Here is an 18,035-nt window from a genome sequence, read left to right on the forward strand (position 1 = left end):
CTCATGTTCTCTTTAAGACAATGAAGTCCCTTCTTCGAGGGTCAAGGCTTTCTCAATACAAAAGAGCCGAAATTTCCGCCCAGGGGTCCCCCTAAGACCTAGACATTTTTCTGTTTTTCCTCCCATAAGCTTTGGGAAGAGCACAGCAACCATCCGCTGATGTTCCCGCGAGATGACTTTGAGAACTGGACCAGGTTTCTGCGAGTGGGGAGGGCATCTCGCACCTCTTCTCTGTGGGGGCCACAATGGCCGAGGGTCGCAGCTCCAGGGTTCCGCAGGCCGGGCTGTCCTTGCAACTGTTCATCTCTGCAGGGGTAAGTGACGGAAGCCCGGGCACAGGGTCCAGGCTCATTCCCTGCTCCACACGCAGCGGCCTTGGGCAAGTCGCTTCGCCCAGGTGTGGCACGAATGCACTGGACCCGAGGATCCCCGCGGTTTCTCCGGCCTCTCACGCTCTGGGCCTATCTCCGAGCTGTCAGGAGTGGGCACTAAAGGTTTTTGTGGAAAACGACAGATCCTCGGTACGGACTGCAAGGGGCAGGTCGGGCGCGGCCTGGGAGGGCGTGTAGGATGCGATGCTCCGCTCTCCTCGGAAGGGGCCGGGCGCGCGGGCCGCCGAGCATCCCTGCAAGCGCAGACCGCCACCGCGGGCGAGCGCAGGGCCGGGGCCCCGGGACCGCGCGGCCGCGGCTGCGCACAGGGCGCCCCGCCGGCCGATTTGCGTGTCTCCGCCCCTGCCCCGAGCTGGTTGGGGAGCTGGCCGGGCGCCGCGTGCCCATTGGCTGTGCGATCCGCCGCTCAGGCCTGGGAGCGGACGGTTCCTACTGCGGCTGGGCACCCGCTCGGCTCCCGCGTCGGCCCGCGCTCCCGCTGCGCCTGGCCCGGCCCCGGCCCGGCTTGGCCCGGCTCCGGCCTCCAAGCTAAGGCGCTGCTGCCGCTGGGCCGCTCCCAGGGCCATGAGGAGGCGGCGGCAGCCACTGCGGCCCGCGTCAAGGTGACCGGCCGGGACTGCGGCGGCAGGAGCGGCGGTGAGAAGAGCGGCCGGCGGGGCGGGGCCCTGAGGGCCGGGCCGGAGGGAGCTGCAGGTGCGGGGGGCGGGGCCCGGCGGGGGCCGCTGGGGCCGGGGGAGGGGCGAGGGGCGGGGCCGGGGTCGGCGTCGTGGCTGCGGCGGCGGGGCTGGTGGCCTTGAACGTGCTGGTCCCGGGGGGCGTGAAGGACAGCGGGTGTGGGGGTGGGGCGGGAAAGGGCGCAGGTGCGGGGGGCGGGGCGGAAGGAGGCAGTTGGGCGGGGCCGAGGGGCTGCAGGTGCAGGGGGCGGGGCCGGAGCGGCGGGCGAGCCCCCGGCCTGGGGAAAACACAGGTGCAAGGGGAGGGGCGAGGAGACCTGCCGGGGCGGGGGGCGGGGCCCGAGTGGTGGCAGGTCCGGAAGCGAGGCCACAGGTGAGGAGCTGGAGCAGGGGGGTGGTCTCCGGAGGCTGGAAGGTGGCCTGCTTGTCTCTCAGGGGGTCTTGGGTGGGAGCAAGGGCTTCGGGCTCTCTGCGGGTTCTGGGGACATCCCGGGTTCCGCGGGTGGAGGGTCGAGGCCTGCCCGAGCCTCTTTGGAGCCGGACTCGCTTCGCTCTAGGCCGGCTGCTTCCTCGGTGCGCGCCGTGCCTTAAGTGGGGCGCGCGGGTTTTCAGCCCTCAGAGGGGCTTCCCGTGTTTGACGAAGGGGCTTCCCCAGGCTGGGGGGCTGTCGAAGAATGTGCGTGTGCGGCGTGGAAGGGGCCTGGTTTGTCGGCTCCTGGGACCAGATGCTGGTGCAAATGTGCACGGTGCCTGTCTCCGAGAGCCGGAGATGGTAGCCTGGTGGGGGGGAGCAGGACCGAGGGGGCAGAAGCCTGGACCCTGTGATACCCCGGGGGCGGGGCGCCTGCGCTTCTGAACCGAGGGTCCTGGCCCCCTGCCCTGGGTGCCTCCCGGGGGCCTTGTTGGGAGAGGTGGGACAGTGCAGCCCCAGTAAATGCATGGGTGGGTCAGCTTGGGCCTCCTCGGGACTGGGAGTCTGAGAGGAGGGGGCTCTCAGGTTGGCGTCGGGGAGAGAGTCTGGCGGGGAGCCGGAGAGACTCAGCCGTGCGTGGATCTTGACTGCTTCTCCCTGGGCGGCCTCGGAGCCAGGGCTGGTGCAAGGCAGAGTTGTGTTGTGTGCCGCCCTTTAGACCCCAGCCCCAGTGAGGGCTCAGCTCTGAGGTGTGGACTTGAGCCTGGGGGGATTCCCCCTCCCCCTGCCAGGTGGGAACCCCGATTTTACTGCATTCCAGAAGGGAGCCGCCAAAGTACAGGGCAGGCCAGCTCTCCTCTGGATTCTTACAGGGCCAGGGAAGGAGGTGAGGTATCGGGGCTCCCCGGAGTGGCCATCTGGAGTAGCGTCCCCGTTCGCCGTCTGAGCTGTGGTGCCTGCTCTCTGCCTTGCCCGCCCAGCAGAGGGGGTGCACGGAGGCATCTCTGCTGCGTTGCCCAGGACGGGAGAAGCTACCGGACTTCCGGGGATCCAGTGCTGCTGTGCTGGCCTCCCTCACTGCCGGTGGCCGGTGCGTTGGTGACCCAGGGTGTCGTGCGGGTGACGACTCTGGGGCTTGTACCTGTGTGGCAGCCACCAGTTTTCAGCGGCACCCTGTGTGCGGCGTCCTGTGTTGCGGCAGGAGCTCTGTAAGTCGCTCACAGAGTCCGCTGCCCTCTGGCTGACCGTCATGCCCTGCGGCCACAACCTGGCTGCGGACAAGGGCCAGGATGTGCTGGAGCACCCGGGCCGTGGCTTTCTGGTTGGGCTGTTGTTGGGGTGACAGCGTCCAGGGGAGAGAGAGAGAAAGATGTTAATTAATGGGGAGCTACTGCACGTGAGGCTCTCCAGTCTCTGGTGTGGAGGGTAGAGCTCCTGGGGTTGACCTGGGAGTCAGGCCGGCCGGCCCTGGGTGCCTCATGCCCCCTGCCCCCGCGGGGTCCCGCAGCACCAGTCCCTCAGCGCTCAAGTGTTTGGTTTCCTCGCTTAGGAGGCAGGGGTGCCCGTCCAGCCCGTGCGGTGATTATGGAGAACAAACAAAACAAGGTCTGTGAAGGCTCCTGACTGCTTGCTACCCCGCCCCACTTGCCCACTGTCAGCCGGGAGCCCACAGGGAGGGCAGCACCTGGAACGGGCCTCAGGGGGCAGGGCTGCGTGCTCTCGGGGCCCCTCTGGCTCCAGCCATGCCCACCAGATCCGCTGGTCCTGGTGCTTCCCCGAAAGGCAGGGGAGAGGAAACTTCCCGTATAACCCTCCCTCCGGTGTCTGTCCGGCACCTCCTCCGGCGCATAGTGGGTCTCATTCAGCACTTGCTTAAGGGCCAGAGGCGGGACTTGAAGCAGGAAGTTACAGCAGGATGTCGCGTGCGCAAGAGTGGTGTTAGGACATTACCACAGTTAGTGAACCGCCACCCGAAACAGCCCTGTGTCACCGTGTGCGCTAAGTTCGGCTGGTCTGGTTCATGGTTGCTGCCGTACGTATGTAAGCACTTGGGGAAGGCTGGGCAATAATCGACTTCCCCACATAGTGTTGTTGTTTCATTGTTTTATGAAGTTAAGAAAAATCACAGTTTTTTTTTTTTTTTTTAAAGCAAGTGGAGGATAAGTTGTAAACTAAGTGTCTTTCTTGCCTCAAGCTGCCAGTGCCTGGTCCTTCTCCCTGGAGGCAACCACCGGTGCCCAGTTTTTTGTTAATTGCATGTTCTTTCTCCCACGCAAAGAATAAGCTTTCTATAGGTACTCTGCTCCTCTGTCTGTTCACTCCGTCTGTTCTGGAAATCACTTCGGTGTTGGCAAATGTTCCGATTGGTACATACAGTCCCTCCTTAATATTAATCAGCGTTTCTCCCCGATATGGTAGCCCAGTGTGTTCCTGCTCCCCCATGCTGTTTACTCGGTGCTGGTTAGCAGTCATTGTTCTTGGTACCGCAGAGAGACAGCCCTCCTTGTCTAGGAAAGAATTGGCTTCCGTCCCACTGAACAGTAGGTTAAAGGGCAACCCGTGCATCAGAGTGCGCGGTGGGGAACCGAAAGAGAAAGGAAAAGGGACGTGCACTTGAGAGCCACTCTTCCTTTGGCCTGTGATTCAGAGTCCGGCTCTGTCACTCTCCGGCTGTGTGGCCTGGGGCAATTCCCTAATCTCTGTGCCTCTCAGCTTCCTTATCTATAAACCGGATGATGATAATAGGATCTGCTTCCTGGGATTCTGTGTGGAGTGCAGAGAGCAAGTTGGACCAGAGAGGTCTGGGAGGGTGAGCTGCTTGCCGGGTTACCAGTCGTCCAAGACGGATGCTCTGTGGGCAGACGCCGGCTGGGCAGCTGCCCGTGAGCCAGGGAGATGCCTGAAGTGCCCGCCTTGGCGAGGCGCACCTGCCGCACACAAGCCCTGGTTACAGACCAGTGACCAATGTGTGGGGTCACAGGGCAGGGACCCAGGCTGCTCCCTGGTCATCTGGGCGTGGCTCCTCCGTTCACCTCTCCCCTCCTGTGTGCTAGCCTACTCCGTCCTCCCACACACCTTGGTCAGAGCCTGTGTGGCTCTGTGCCTGTCTCCTCCCGGTTGCTTTGCTGCTGGGTCTCCAAGGGCTGCGCCCAGGGTGGGTGCTTGGTGAGCAGCGTGATGGGCGCCTGCTCAGCCGAGTCATCCAGGCCTGGACGTGTGAGTGCTGACCTGGGGGCAGGCGCGTGCCGGGCCACATGCTGGCTGTAGGCTTTGGGTGTGGCTGCTGACACTCTTACAGAGTTCTCAGGGGCGGAGAGAAGGAGGGTGCAGCAGGTGCCGCAGGTGGAGATGGGGAAGTGGAAGAAAGGCTGTACACTGCTGCTCGGGCTTGCCGGAGCCCACCCGCCTGCCCTCCGAAGCTGGGCTGCCTCTCCTGGGGGCTGGCCGCAGGAGCCCAGAAGGCAGGTTGTAGACTTTGACCAGAGCCCGAGAGAGCTGCTTGGGTCGGCTTCTGTACGGGGTGTGCCCTAGCAGACTTTCCTTTTTTTTTTATTTATTGTGTATTTAAAAGGCAGAGTGAGAGAGGGAGAGGGGGAAGCCAGGGAGAGGGAGGGATAGATGGGCTGATTGATTGATTGATAGATATTTCTTCTGTCTGCTGGTTCATTCCCCAGTGACTGCAACAGCCAGGGCTGATTCAGCCTGAAGCCAGGAACCCAGAACTCCATCCGGGTCTCCCACGCAGGTGCAGGGGCCCAAGCACTTGGGCCATCCTCCTCTGCTTTCCAGGACATAGCAGGGAGCTGGATCGGAAGTGGAGCAGCCGGGGCGCCTGCGGATGCTGGTGTTGCAGGCAGCCACTCAGTCTGCTGCTCCCCAACACTGGCCTCTGAGCTCACTTTCTTTTCTTTTCTTTTTTTTTTTTTAAAGATTTATTTACTTATTTGAAAGACAGCTAGAGAGAGAGACATAGAGGGAGAGATATATAGAGGGACACAGAGAGAGACAGAGAGGTCTTCCATCTGCCGATTCACTCCCCAAATGGCCACAATGGCTGGAGCTGAGCCGGTCCGAAGCCAGGAGCCAGGAGCTTCTTCTGGGTCTCCCACGCAGGTGCAGGGGCCCGAGGACTTGGGCCATCTTTCATTGCTTTCCCAGGCCACAGCACAAAGCTGGATCAGAAGTGGAGCAGCCAGGTCTCAAACTGGTGCCCACATGGGATGCTGGCACTTCAGGCAGCAGCTTTACCTGCTACGCCGCAGCGCCGGCCCCTCTGAGCCAGGAGGACGCTCCCCTGCCTGGATGTGGACATTCACTGTCCAGCCTTGTGTGGCTTCTGTGTGGGGCTCAACCTCGGGAGCTCGCTGTTGGTGTTGTCGCCTGCAGACGGAAGGTGACCAGACCTGGAGTGAAGTGGCCAAGGCGACGTGGGCTCAGGTCCCAGCGCTGGCACACACAGCCTGCGTGACCCGGGGCAGGTGTCACCCCGGCTCTCAGCCTCAGCTTCTGTGTAACACGGGATAGCAGTGTTGCCTAGTGGGGGCTGTGGAGGAGGCAGTGGGTGTGCAGCATGGTCCCCAGCTGGAACCAGTGCTCGCCCAGGGCTCACTGTGGTAACTAAGGGTGGCGCTGTTTTCCCTGGTCCTGGGGAAGTGGCGGTGGGGCTCGTTGGGGGGGGTGGGGGTTGGGGCAACTGAGAAACTGGCTCTGAAGTCACAGAGTGCTCAGGGCGTCCTTGGGGTGTCCCTCCGAGCCTGTGGGTTTGTCCACCCGGGTCCTTTCCCCCCAGTTTGCCCTGGTTCTTCTCCCAGGTGGAGGTCAGCCCACACCGTTGTGAGCATTGTTCTCTTTGAGCACCTGCCCCGGTCAGTTCTTCCGTGGCTTTTCCCCAAGGGGAGGCACGGTCGGGCCTGTCGGGCCTGTCTCGCCTGCCCTTACCTGTGGAGCGCAGAGGCCAGGAAGGCTCAGCGCATAGACACCGAGTGTGCTGTGTCGTTGGCGGGAGGTTTCTTTATCCTGAGTACTGGAGAGGCGGACAGGGTCGTGTTTAAACATAGACCCTGGAGTCGGGAGGAGGATGGTGCTGTCTTTGTCCCCAGCTGTGTGGCCTCTGCCAGTGCCCACACCGCTGTCGTCCATTGCCTGCAGAGGTGTGGTAGCACTTGCCCTCTGCAGGAACCTCACGGAGGCAGGACAGGGCCCAGCAGAGGGCGAGCACCGGGGGGATGTGAGCTGGGACAGTGCCCTCTCTGCCCAGGGTCGCAGAGGTTTTCGGATGCCGTTCTTTGTGGGGAGGGGGTAAGGGTTTATTGCCCGTGGAGATTATGTGAGTTACTGCATGAGGAATGTGTTAAAACTCAGGTGTACAGGGCCGGCATTGTGGCACAGCGGGTAAAGCCACCATCTGCAGTGCTGGCATCCCCTATAGGCACTGGTTGAGTCCTGGCTTCTGATCCAGCTCTCTGCCACAGCCTGGGAAAGCAGTGGAAGATGGCCCAAGTCCTTGGACCCCTGCACCTGCGTGGGAGACCCAGAAGAAGCTCTTGGCTTCAGATTGGCGCAGCTCTAGCCATTGCGGCCAATTGGGGAGTGAACCAACAGATGGAAGACCTCTCTCTCTCTCTGCGTCTCCTTCTCTCTCTGTGTAACTCTGACTTTCAAATAAATCTTAAAAAAAACAAAGCCTCAGGTGTGCTTGGGGATGGGGCGGCTGGCGGGACTGCACCTGACTTGGAGGGTGCATGCAAGCTTGGATGAAAGACAGTGGGTTACTGGTGGGAGGTGGGGGTCAACCTGGGGAGTACCTGTGTCAGGCCCGTCCAGAAACTGGGGGCTGGCTTACTAAGTTCTTCATATTTCATTGACCTGTGATTCCATGTAAACCATGGATCGTTTTTGTTTTTTTTTTTTTTTAAAGATTTTTATTTATTTGAAAGGCGAGTTACAGAGAGAGAAGGAGAGAGAGAGAAAGGGATCAGTCTTCCATCTGTTGGTTCACTCCCCAAATAACTGCAGTTGGCCAGGGCTGGGCCAGACCTCAGCCAGGAGCCAGGAGCTTCTCTTGGGTCTCCCATGTGGGTGCCAGGGCCCAAGGACTTGGGGCATCCTTGGCTTCTTTCCCAAGTGCATTAGCAGGGAGCTGGATCAGGAGTGGAGCAGCCAGGTCTCAAACTGGCACCCACGTGGGCTGCTGGTGCTGTAGGTGGTGGCTTAACCTGAACCACAGCGTGGTCCCCAAAGCTTAGGTCTTTAATATGAACATTATGCAACATGGTACTTTCCTTCCTTAGGTTTTAGGTATTTCTGTAGTCAGGTTTTGTTTTAAGGATCAGACAATGGCTTCAGAAGTCAGAAGACCATTTTAGTGTTTGGACTTGATGCTCATAGATTTCTCTGAAGATCATTTGAGAAGAAAGGAGGAAGAACGCGTGTCTTTCTCTCTGTTTATTGGGTGCAGTAGTGCTCCCCACTGTTGCATAAGTCTGGTAAGTAGGGCAGAGGAAGCCTGTGCTTTGCGTATTGCTGAATAATTAAGTATTTAAGGAAAACAAGTCAATAAATCCAGGAGAGTTTGCTGTGGCTCATTGTGGGCAGTAAAGTGTGTAATGTGGAATCGGTGACTCTGACTGTGTTAAGACACTTCCTGTCTTGTGTCCCGTCTGGAGCTGTGTTTTCCTCTAATCTCTGGTGCTGCAGCGCCTTCAGGATACCGGCTCCCACGGCCCTGCCTGCCCTGCCTGGCAGGTGGTGATACTGTGTGACCCCTCGTGACTTCCTCGTGGCTCCCCCACTCTGTAGTTCCGGGGAATGTGTTTAGGGGCTGGCCTTGCGGTGCAGTTAAGTCCCTTGCCTGCAGTGCCAACTTCCAGTTTTGGAGTGCCGGCTCCAGTCCTGGCTGCTCCGCCTCCCATCCAGCTCCCTGCTAAAGTGCCTGGGAACGCAACAGAAGATGGCCCAAGCACGTGGGCCCCTGCCGCCCTTGTGGAAGACCCGGATGGAGCTCCTGGCTCCTGGCTGTTGCAGCCATTTGGGGAGTAAACCAGCAGATGGAAGATCTCTGTCTCTCCCTCTCCCTCTCCCTCTCCTCCTCCCCCTCTCCCTCCCTCTCCCTCTCTGTGTCTCCCGTTTTCTCCATTGCTCTGCCTTTCAAAAAATAATAAATAAATAGATAGTTTTAAAGTATGCCTTTGTTCTTCCCACCTTACTCAGGACCTAGCCCGGGCAGCCTGAATGATCTGAGTAGGTTGTCCCCTTGGCTTTTAACCCTTTAGTGTTCTGACTTCTTTTAGGAAGGTAACATGGCCTGCGAGGTGCAAGGACAGGCTCTTGGGCTCAGCTGTTGGGTGTGCTGATGGCGAGTCATCAGTTCCAGCAGATCGTGGACTTTGTGGTTGGTTGTTTTCTTTTCTTTTCTTTGTTTTTATTTTTTATTTTTATTTTTTGACAGGCAGAGTGACAGTGAGAGAGAGACAGAGAGAAAGGTCTTCCTTCTGTTGGTTCACTCTCCTAATGGACGCTACGGCTGGCATGCTGCGCTGATCTGAAGCCAGGAGCCGGGTACTTCCTCCTGGTCTCCCATGGGTGCAGAGCCCAAGGACCTGGGCCATCCTCCACTGCACTCCCGGGCCACAGCAGAGAGCTGGCCTGGAAGAGGGGCAACTGGGACAGAATCCGGCGCCCCAACTGGGACTAGAACCCTGGGTGCAGGCGCCACAGATGGAGGATTAGCCTAGTGAGCCGTGGTGCCGGCCTTTTGTTTTTTCTTTTCTTTTTTTTTTTTTTTTTTTTTTGACTGGTTGTTTTCTTTAAAGCTTATTTACTAATTCAAGAGGGAGAGGGAGAGGCAGAGAAAGAGATCTTCCTTCCACTGGTTCACTCCCTAAATGCCTGGATTAAGTGGGGCTGGGCCAGGCTAAAGCCTGGGTCTCCCACCTGGGTGGCAGGTACCCAGGTACTTGGTTCCTCTTTCACTGCCTCCCAGGCACATCAGCTGGAAGCTGGATCAGAAGCAGAGGTGGGGCTTGATCCCTGCTGCTCTGGACAAGGGGTGTGGGTGTACCAAGCAGAGGGTTAGCCCGCTCTGGACAAGGGGTGTGGGTGTACCACGCAGAGGTTTAGCCCACTGTGCTCAGTGCCGACCCCAGGGCTGCGTGTGTGTCGCTCCAGCATGTGCTCAGTGTCTCACGTGGCAGCTGGCATGTAGTAGGTGTGGCCTGAGTGTTTGTTGAATGAACACACGACCAACTTGAATCCATGAAGTGAGAGGTGGTTGGGTCTGAGGTCCCTTCAACACTTTACAGGGCTCAGCGGTTTCTTCACACGCGTTGCTTCTGCCTCACACTGGTTCTGCAGGGCCCGTGGGCAGGTTTGGGTGTGCAAAGCGGGAAATAGAAGCCCAGAAGGGTCACACGAGTTGTCCAGGAGGAGCCTGGGAGGAGCTGAGGGCCATCCAGCCTCTGTGAGGGCTTCAGGCCACACCCAGACCACAGCAAGGTGCGGGTTCCACTAGACACAAGTGAGATAAGGAAGCAGGGCTTCACTGGACACAGGTACTTGCAGTGGTTGCTCTTGGCTTTTAGGTATAACTGGATTTGAGGAGTTGAGTTCGGTTTGGAGCGATGGGCTTAGGGAGTCTCCAGCGAGTCCTGGTCTTTCTCGCCAGTGACTGCAGTGTAGTGATTATCGGCGCGTGTTCTGATTGGCTGGTAACCAGGATTACGCTTGGGTTCTTTTTGGGGAGCTTGTTGATAGGAGGGGAGTTGCTCGCTGGCTGATGGGCTGCGTTGTTCGCTGTTTCCAGAAGATGCTTCAGTTCTGTTCTCTCTGCTGCAGGCGCCTTTGCGGTGAGCACCTGCGGGCTCTGTGCTCATGGTCTGCGCTGAGAGTCTGCCCGCCCCACTTCAGCTGAGAGCCCAGCTGCTGCCAGGGGTTCACGCCCAGGTGTCCTGACTGCCCACCCGGCAGAGCCCATGGGCTTGAGCACACCCCTCTGCACGTGCGGTCCAGCAGCCCCCTGCAGGCTGAGTACTGGGGCTGAGTCACGTCCGTAGTGAAGCATTGACCTCGGGTGCGAGCCTCCGCCTTGAGATCTTCCGTGGGACCTATAATGCGACGGCATGGCAACGGGGAGCAGACCCTCCTTGGGCGACAGCTCTGGCACCTAGCCCGGGGTTGGCGTCTGCATACAAAAAGCGCGTCTCACGACCTGTTGGCACCATCACAGTCTTAGGGGGCTTCTTACAGGCGGAGAGAGACTCGCGGAGCCCAGGCTTATCCGTGTAGCTGGGAGGAAGTACTTGTGTGGCAGAGACCAGCAGCCAGGTGCTGTAGAAAGATCCGTGCGCAGGAGCCAGCGTGCCAGAGGTGTCAGCTGGCTTGGAGAAGCCTGCTTCCAAGTATGTGGGACATCCCCAGTGTGTGTGCGTCCTCTCCTCAGTAGGACAGCCCACCATGCTGCTCTTTTTTTTTTTTCTTTTAAAGATTTATTTATTTGTTTGAGAGAATTACAGACAAAGAGAGGGAGAGACAGAGAGAGGTCTTCCATCCACTGGTTCACTCCCCAGATGGCTGCAATGGCTGGAACTGAGCCAATCCAAAGCCAGGAGCTTCTTCCAGGTCTTCCATGTGGGTGCAGGGACCCAAGCCTTTGGACCATCTTCCACTGCTTTCCCAGGTGCATTTGCAGAGGGCCAGATTAGAGGAGCACCCGGGACTTTAACAGGTACTCATATAGGATGCCAGCACCACAGGCAGAGGCATAGCCTACTATGCCACAGTGCCAGCTCCCAGCCCCAGTTTAAGATCTAAGATTGAGGTTGGCTCTGTGGCGTAGTGGGTGAAGCTGCTGCCTGCAGTGCCGGCATCGCATATGGGCGCTGGTTCGAGACCTGGCTGTTCCACTTCTGATCCAGCACTCTGCTATGGCCTGGGAAAGCAGTAGAAGATGGCCCAAGTCCTTGGGCCCCTGTGTGGGAGACCCGGGAAGAAGCTCTTGGCTCCTGGCTTCAGATTGGCGCAGCTCCAGCCGTTGCAGCCAATTGGGGAGTGAACCAGTGGATGGAAGACCTCTCTCTCTCTCTCTCTCCCTGCCTCTCTTTTTTTTCTCTGTATAACTCTGACTTTCAAATAAATAAATAAATCTAAAAAAAAAAATCTAAGATTGTGAGGCTTGGCTCAGAGTAAAGCCCGATGACATGATAGGATTGTTCCAACAGTTGAAGGTAGCCTTCTTCCTTGTCCTCACCTGTTCGGCTAGACCTTCATGCCTGCTAGTTTGTCCGTCCATCTGTCCGCCCACTGAACGGCAGTACTGTGCTGATGGCAGCCACGGAGGCGCAAGAGGACCAGTCTGGTCCTCGCTGTCTTTTATCCTCTGGTCTGGCGGCCAAGTTATATCAGGGCAGAAACAGTCATGGCCACAGAGTGGGAAGAGACCGTAAGTGGAATGGGTTCACCTGCTGGGAGGCTCAGACCAGCTCCGGAGGAAGGAGCCTTCAGGCTGGGCCCCGAAGGATGGGTGGGTGTCAGTCTGGAGGGGGTGGCAGCCACGTGCGCGGTGAACTCAGAACATTCCGGGAGGTGTCTGCGCCCGCCGGCGTTCCTCCCCTGCACCCTGTGCGGATCCCTGACACAGTGCAGTCGCCGGCTCTTCTTTGTCAGGACTCCCAGCTGTCACCAGAAGGCCTGTTGCTGTTTCCGAGGTTACGGCGGGCCTTGTTTTTACTGCTTGCAAGATCGGCGGCTTGCTTTGCTTCTCAGCGGGTGGAACGAACACCTTGATCTCATTAGTGGTTTTAAGCAGTAAGTAAAAGTTTACCAAGCGTGTAACTGTGCTTGACACTAGTCCCTGCCCTCAGGAGCTCACAGATGTGACAGATGGGAGAAGATAAATGGGGCTCACACACAGGAGGGAGCCAGCCATGGCCCTGCGCTCACGGGTGTCCGGCGTGGAAACGGTGCTCACTCGGCTGCCGAGGCTCGCCGGGTCAGGCTGCACACCTTCCTGTTTCCCAGGAGGAGACGGCTGCAGGCAGGGAGAGAGACCGGACAGAGGTGCGGGAGCAAGAGTGAGCCTCTCGTGTCTCCGAGAAGGGGAGCAGGTGCGGCACTGGGGGGCTGGGTTGGTGGTGGGGGTCCGAGGAGGGGTTGGCGGGAGATGAGCTTAGCAGGGAGCTTTGGGGTCAGCTCGCAGGGGCTTGCGGTGCTGCTTAGGAGTTCGGGTGTTGCCCTGTGATCTGTGGGGACTTGCTCAAGAGTTAGGAGAGGAGACCAACAGCATCACCTGGGGGAGCGGACTGGGTGGGAGTCCAGATGTGACAGGGTGGCTCCGGCACGTGGCCATGGGGGAGACGGAGAAGGCAGGTTCCAAAGTGGTGAGGTGGTCTTTCTCCGTGACGATTGGTGTGTGGCGTGGTGGGAGAGGCCAGGATCTCTTGTTTGGGTGACGTGGGATGGCGGGGACCAGGCTCCAGGGTGTGGAGCATGAGGGGGTTGGGGCGAGGAAGGTGGTGGGGTTTGTGCTGGCTGTTCGAGTTTGGGGGTCTGTGGGACAGCTCGGTGGGGCTCTCCCTTTGGTGGGTGGCCTGCGGGTCTGCATCTAGAGGGGCCTGAGCCGGGGCAGTCGTCCTCATGCGTTGGGGCATCACAGTCGCCTTGGTGTGAGCCACCCCAGTGATTGCACGCGTGGTCCCTGCCGTCCTGCCCGTGAGCGGCAGAGAGAAGCCTCCTGTGGAATTTCCGGAACTCAGGGCTGGGGTCTCAGGGTTAGAGTAGTGAGATCTGCCCAGGCCACTGGTGGGGGCAGCAGGGGCCCCTCATTGGTGAGAGTGGAAGTCTGTGCCCCGCTGAGTCTCAGTGCCTGACAGATGGGCTTATGGAAGCCAGTGAGGAAGGAGCTTTGATGTGTGAGGGCCGCTAGGAGACTGTTCCAGGGCCTACCTGGCGGCGCGGCTGTGGGGTGCGGGTTCCAGGGTCTGCTGTGGACACGCCAGCCCCTTGGGTGAAATGGCGTAGTGTTTGCAGTAGCCCTCGCACCTTCTCCCGTGTCCTTTACAGTATCTGCGTGACGGAACACCTAGTCCAGTAGTTGATGTGCTGTATCGGTCAGGGACCAAGGACGAGAAACCGCCCGCACGTGTCCAGCGCAGCAGGGTTCCCGGCTGTCTTGGATCCATGAGCGGTTGAGTGCCTGGATGCAGAACCCAGAGACAGGGAGGGTTGACCCTTTCACCCCGTGCACAAAGGCCAGAGGGCAGGACAGGGGCCGAGACCCAGTCGCCACTGACCCTGGTGCTGAAAGCCACAGCTGAGGAGTGAGGGGACTCGAGGGGACCCAGGGCAGTGGCAGAGCTGGCCTCCTTGGCGTGGAGGACAGGAAGGAAGAAGAGAGATTCGCATTGGCTGAGCTGCGAGACCCACATGCTTGGGCAAAGAGACCGGCAGAGGCGGGGAGATGGAGACAGTGGAGGTGGGGCGATGGGGCTGTGTGCGCCAGGCCGGGAGGTACAGTGTTGCTCAGCTCCTGTGGAGCAGGGCGCACAGACACAGTCTGGGACAGGGTCGAGATGGAGCTGGGTTCAAATCCCACCTTGGCCAGAGCACTCACCGCCGCTGGTTGGCCGTGAGGTCCTGGGGGAGTTGTGGGGCCGCCTGGGGTCTCTGCTGTCATTTCCAGTGGGTGTGATGACGACGCCCACTTAGGGAATTGCTGTGGGGAGTCAGAGTTCCGTGACGTGGGTGATGGGCTGAGAAGGGGTCTCCTTGGCTGTGGTGAGAGGTGGGGGACAGAGTGGCGTTCACCCAACTTGAGTGGTGCTGGGACGCCCTCTCCTACCTGCCGGCGGATTTAGCAGGTGCCGAGCAGAGTGGCTTTGGGGTTATTTACCCAGTGCTTGTTGTTTCTCTCCAGAGTTCCGTTTTCGTGACCAGCCTTGTGCATGTGTGTTGAGTGGACAGGACGAGGCAACCAGCCAGTCGGTCCCTGCTGACGATGCTGTTATCTGCAAACGCAGGGAGGACCTAACGCCTGCCATTCCAGCGAGATGCTCCACAAAACTTGTGAAACACGATGTTTGTCTAGAAAAATAAGTCAGTGAAAATTAAGATTATTTTTCTTTTGAAAAACAGTGAAACCGCCTTCCTTCGATAGATTCCTGTTCAGCCCAGCGCGTGTTTGAGCCGCCTGCTGTGTGTAAGCCGGTGCTGGAAGGTTTGTGGAGGGCGTGTGAGATGGCGGCTGTGCTGCCTTTTACCACTGTCCCCCTGGGAGAGCCCCTTCTGCAGGTTGGGCTTGAGTGAGCAAAGGCGGGAAGAAGGCAGACGTTTGTCCTGTGTGAGAAGTCGGGGCGATCAGCTCAGAGCGTGGGTGGAGCCTGCTGTGCTCAGGGACACCAGGTCCCTCCCAAGCGCGCCCAGCCTCTCCACCTGTTCCCGACCCTTGAGGACTGCTTTCTAGAGATTCCGCACGACGCCTCTTACATCTCACTGGGCTGAAGTCGGTCTTAGGGCCGCACCCAGCAGTAAGGGGAGCTGGGGAAGATGGCCGTGTTCAGGGTAGCCCTGTATCCACCTACAAACCGGGAGTTCTGTTGCTGACGAGGAAGGGGATGGCACTGGGGGCCTCATGTGGTGGGTGTGGCCTGGGAGTAGTTGCGATTTCGCCCAGTGTTACGTGGACTCTGAGGGCTGAGCCCTCGAAGTCCCTATGAAGCACTAATTGATCCTAACTGGTGCTTGGGTAGAAGCAGAAAGACGTGAATAGAACAGAAGAGACGGAGCTGCCGACTGGCTTGGGAGCTTCGTCCAGGAGACGTCAGACCTTGCAGCTGCAGGGGCCTGGCCGGTTGTTTTTATGTCATTGGGGTAATGGGATATCCACGCTGAAGATAACTGGTAAGCGTCGCTGGATACCGCAGCAGATTCCGAATGGGTTTGGGTTAAAGAACAGAAAACAGTTGGGTGGGGGGTGGGGGTGTTTGTCCTAGTGGTTAGGACACCCGCATCCCATGCTGGGGGCCCGGGTTTGATGCCTGGCTCTGGCTCCTGACTCCAGCTTCCTGCTGATGTGGACCCTGGAGGAGTGGTGATGGCCCAGGTCATTGGGTTCCCGCCCCCACGTGGGAGACCTGGACTAAGTTCCTGGCTCCCAGCTTCAGCTGCAGCCCAGTCCCGGCCATTCTGGGCATGTGAGAAGTGAGTTCTTTCTCTCTCTCTGAAATAAGTACTTTTTTAAGAATGGGAGGGTGTAAACTACACTTTATATTGGGTTCTCGGGGTGGGGGCACAGGCCAGCAGATCCTGGGAGGGAGAACTTTCTGCTTTAGGTTTCTCTGAGAGTTTAACTCCTGAGCGAGCCGGGGCTCCGCTCGTGGCCACAGCTTCCGCGTGTGCGGGAATCTGCTTCTTTTTTTTTTTTTTTTTTTTTTTTGACAGGCAGAGTGGATAGTGAGAGAGAGAGAGAGACAGAGAGGAAGGTCTTCCTTTTGCCGTTGGTTCACCCTCCAATGGCCGCCGCGGCCGGCGCGCTGCGGCCGGCGCACCGCGCTGATCCGATGGCAGGAGCCAGGAGCCAGGTGCTTTTCCTGGTCTCCCCATGGGGTGCAGGGCCCAAGCACCTGGGCCATCCTCCACTGCACTCCCTGGCCACAGCAGAGGGCTGGCCTGGAAGAGGGGCAACCGGGACAGAATCCGGCGCCCCGACTGGGACTAGAACCCGGTGTGCCGGCGCCGCTAGGCGGAGGATTAGCCTAGTGAGCCACGGTGCCGGCCCGGGAATCCGCTTCTTGTCACTTACCTGAGATACCCGAGGGGTGTTCCTTCTTAGGCAGGAAGCAGCTTTGCTTTGGCTTCCAGGTTGGAGTTCACAGCCTGAGATCGCACAGTAGTGTTGGGCGTGTGATGTGGAACACACGTGCAGAGGGGGTCACGTGACGAGCCGGGACCCGGAGAGGGGCTGGGAGCGTGCCCGGCTTAGGCAGCCAAGCCCTCGTGAGCACCGCCTTCTGTGAGCGCACCCCAGTGACCTGAGACCTCCCTTCCCCAGGTCTACCTCCCGGAGGCCCTTGCCAGGTCAGGGGTCCCCCCTTAATCCGTTAGTGCTGATCCATTAGAAGACTCTGGGGTTTAAATGCCTGCATGAGTTTGGGGGGCAGTCCTGTTCAGCCTGTAACAGCGTGCATGTCTGTGCCCCCACCCGCACCTCCCAGGGGGTTGATACTGTGGGCCCTGCTGTGTCATGGCTGTGGGACCCTGAGCTGGGGGACCCGGGCTTCATAGCAAGCAGCAAGCAGACCAGCTCCTGCGCCTGAGGCAGGCAGGACGTCCTGCCCCGGGGCTGCAGACACTGAGATGTGGCTGGGGTCCAGGGCGCCCCCTCTTGTGCTCTTGGCATAGCCAGTGAGATGCGTGGGAGCGCTGGGGCCAGGGGGGGACTGGGTCCCCCAAGAGGAGGCTGTCAGGAATCAGTGAGGTGACGCAGGAGGCACCTGGGCCGTGTCGTCATGGTAACGCCGTGGGCTGTGGTCCTGAGGCCTGCCACGGCGTGGGCAGTCAGCGGCTTCTCTGCCTGGTTTCAGTGTTCGGACGACTGAAGGAGCCCTCGCAGCTGCCTGGGTGTAGCGCCTGCCGTCTCGTGCACGTCCCTGGGGCGCGGACTCCGCCAGCTCCCGCCTGCTGTCTCGTGCACGTCCCTGGGGCGCGGACTCCGCCAGCTCCGGGTAAATCATGCACACTCCCGCTCTTCCTGCGTGTCCTCAGGTGCAGCTTGCTTCTTGAGTCTCACGTTTGTGATTGGCCTACTTGGAAGCGCAGTGCAGCGAGTCTCTCTAAGGAAGTGGGGTATTAACTTGTTTATATGTGCACTCAGCAAATTCCTTGCCAACTGGCTCCGTGCGAATGGAACTTGAAATCCACATGATGCATCAAGTCAACGTAAAAAGGCGAGCACAGGATGTCTAAGGATGAACTCAGCTTCCCTGGTTTATGGAAGAGGAAACTGAGACGGCACGTTTGCTCGCGGGAAGTCGCAGGTGATGAGTGGCGGGCTTGGTGCTGGACCTCAGCCCCCGGCCCCGGCCAGGAAGCCTGGAATCCACGGAGACAGCAGAGGAGACCAGAGGGACACCCCGGCACTGTTCTGGGATGTGTGTCAGGCCAGGACGCGTCTGTCCTCATCTGAAAAGGAACAGTTGGAAGAGCTGACACCAGAGAGGGTGCGCTGACACCACTCAGCACATTGAGGAAGAGGAGGAGGAAGAAGGCTCGAGCAATGGAGGAAGAGCTTTTGGAAAAAGCAAAGTGGATCTCGTATCATCAGCTTTGTGCTCTCAAAATTTGCAGATGCCGAGAAGGACGGGCTAAGACAGCAGACGGGGACCCAAAAGGAGCTCATGGATTTGGCGCTAGAAGGCAGAGCGTGTCCTGCGCGCGTTCACAGCGAGCCAGGGTGGGGGTGGGCGTTGGGCCCCGTGGCTCAGTGGTTGAGATGCCCACAGCTCACGATGGAGTGCCTGCATTCCATGCCTGCCGCTGGCTCCCTGCCAGCAGCTCCCTGCTGGTGCA

At 59.2% G+C, this 18,035-nt stretch overlaps 1 protein-coding gene across 6 annotated transcripts in view; it reads left to right on the forward strand.

Moving 5' to 3' along the window:
* Positions 1-790: 790 nt before the first annotated feature.
* The window catches only part of RALGPS1 (Ral GEF with PH domain and SH3 binding motif 1), a 267,729-nt gene continuing 250,484 nt past the window's right edge, over positions 791-18,035 (forward strand). For 2 of the 6 annotated variants that reach the window (XM_051855036.2, XM_070056996.1), the window contains exon 1: positions 791-1,028. The gene's annotated coding sequence lies outside the window, so the exon portion shown is untranslated. Of the gene's footprint in view, positions 1,086-1,324; positions 1,440-14,385; positions 14,686-18,035 lie in introns of those variants that run through there. The other 4 variants (XM_051855038.2, XM_070057004.1, XM_008273291.4 and 1 more) reach the window with 3 other exon arrangements.

Source organism: Oryctolagus cuniculus, chromosome 1, assembly GCF_964237555.1.
Source record: "Oryctolagus cuniculus chromosome 1, mOryCun1.1, whole genome shotgun sequence".
Classification (NCBI taxonomy): domain Eukaryota; kingdom Metazoa; phylum Chordata; class Mammalia; order Lagomorpha; family Leporidae; genus Oryctolagus; species Oryctolagus cuniculus.